Source organism: Telopea speciosissima, chromosome 7 (assembly GCF_018873765.1).
Source record: "Telopea speciosissima isolate NSW1024214 ecotype Mountain lineage chromosome 7, Tspe_v1, whole genome shotgun sequence".
NCBI lineage: Eukaryota > Viridiplantae > Streptophyta > Magnoliopsida > Proteales > Proteaceae > Telopea > Telopea speciosissima.
In genome coordinates, this window is record NC_057922.1 from 23,952,446 (window position 1) to 23,955,167 (window position 2,722).

Genomic DNA, 2,722 nt, shown 5'->3' on the forward strand with positions numbered 1-2,722 from the left:
TCTATAGACAAGTATAAAGCACGGATAGTAGCTAAGGGCTATACCCAGGTGAGAGGGATAGATTATTTTGACATCTATTCCCCGGTTTGCCATTTGGCAACTTTAAGGATTCTTCTTGCCATAGCATCTATTGAGTACTATGTTGTGCATCAAATTGATGTAAAAACGACTTTCCTAAATGGAGACCTAATAGAAGTAATCTACATGAACCAACCTGAAGGGTTTGTCATGGAAGGTTCTGAAAAAAGAGTTTGCAAATTAAAAATCTCTCTATAGTCTTAAACAAGCACCTATATTGTGGCATGAGAAGTTTAAAAAGACAGTAAAGAGCCTTGGTTTTCAAACCAACTACTTGGATAAGTGCCTTTATTTTTTGTCTGAGTCAAACAAGGTTGCGATTATCTGCTTGTATGTAGACGACATGTTGATTCTAGGTTCTGATCTCTCTGTAGTGAGTGACATTAAAGAAACCTTGTCCAAAGAATTTGACATGAAAGATCTTGGTGTGGTAGACACCATTCTTGGAATGAGAGTAAGCTTCAGTGAGCAAGGGACACCCTTAGTCAGTCTCATTACATTGAGATGCTACTTTCTAGTTGGGGATACAGTGATTGTAAACCGATTGAGACACCCTATGACTATAACAAACGGTTGAAACCTAACACATGTGACACTGTGAATCAGTTAGAATATTCTAAACTGATTGGTAGTCCCATGTATGCAATGAGTTGCACTAGACCAGACATAGCCTGTACGGTAGGCATACTGAGTCGTTTCACTAGTAATCTTGAAAAAGAGCATTGGGATGCCCTAACGAGGCTGATGAGATACCTTAAGGGTACTCTTGGTTATATTCTATGTTATACATGATATCCTCCAACTTTGGAAGGATATTCTGATGCATCTTGGTGTTCAGATTTAGGAGACAGCAGATCCACCAGTGGTTATGTATTTACACTAGAAGGAGCAACTGTAGCATGAAAATCCAAAAGACAGACTGGTATTGCTCTGTCATCTATGAAATCGAAACTTTATGCTATAACTTCTGCAGGAGATGAAGTAGAGTGGATAAATGATCTAATCATGGATATTCCATTGAGGAGTTTCAAGTTAAACTCTATATCTATATTCTGTGATAATCAAGCAACAAAGACGATAGTGAATAACTCACTCTTTAATGGTAAGAGGAGATACATCAGGCTGAAACAGGCCATGCGGAATTATCGAACAGAAAAAAGGGATTATCACTTTGATTGATGTGAGATCGAAGGATAATACGGCAGATGCCCTTATAAAGGGATTGAACAACGATCTAACATTCAAAACTACGGGGGAGATGGGGTTAAAGACCATTTAGTCATGTCTTAACCTAACCCAGTATTATTTTGAATTATTAGAATCTCATATAGTCTTAGTAAGCATTCGGGACAGTTTACATGTTTCAGATAACTTAGTTAAGTAACTAAATATGGGGGTTTGTGAAACCATTCCAAATTTAATGGTGTAACAAATTTTCATGTGAAGTTTTCTTATTTTATTATTCCACAAAATAATATGAAAAATGTCTGATATGTTTCAATGATATTGTGCTAGTCTTTATGTCATTCCAAATTTGATGACATGTTTTTCATAGTATGGTGCACCATTCCAAATTTAATGACCCAACATAAATCTATGACTGATATGACGAACACGGTATTTCAAATGGAAACATGGTATGGTCCTTAGGATAGAGACAATATAGGATCGAGTTCTTGAAAAGAAACTTGATGATGATGCTTATTATTTTTTGATATACCTTCAGCCATATATGAAATGTACTAAGTTCTTATTGTTGAACTAGATACTATTGTGTAAATGATTGAATTCATATTATCTTATGAAATTCATATTTGACAAATTATAGAGAATGACGAAGATGGAAAAGAACGATTGAATCTGGATCTCGATGAGGATCACTTACTTGATGAGTAAAGTGACATGGATTGCAAGGACTGTTCCTTTTGACTACTTCTTTTGGTTTAGCCACTTGCATGTGGAACTTTGGATTTATTGTTGAGTTTGTTTTGACCTAAAACCCTAGTTTTATTTCTTGAAGTTTACTTATTACTTACTTATTTTTTGGATTATTAATATTCAACTTATTCAATGTATATTGATTCAATTACTGATTGAACAATGGTTTCTATATATGTGAGGTGGATATATGTAGAACATAAGAGGAGATTGTAAGGGTATTTATGTAATATCCCTTCATATGTTCTAATATAATTTTACTTGTATTAATACTCAGGCTGTGAGAGGCAATCTAGTAATTAACCCATCTGACTTAAAACCTAATTTCCTATAAAAACTAGTTAGAGGCAGCAGTCTGGGTATTCCAAACTAGATACTCAGAATGTAATATAATAAACAACCTTGTGCTTAAACCCTAAAAAGAAGTTCAATCGATTGGATTAATTTATTATGTGGTACCGAAGTAAACTGTACTTATTTGGTTCTTTTGTTGGACATCTGCCTACAAGTTCCGCTGCCATGCATACTTGTAATACAGACATGTTTTGTTCTTCACCAGCAAGATACGGACACAGAAGCATTGGCGATGCGTAGCCTTGAATTGGGGCGACTCGATCACGCCGATCGAACCCGACCAGTTGACACCCCCACTCCACTTTATATTTTCTAGGGAGTAGAAGACACGCTTTTCATTTCCATCGCTCCA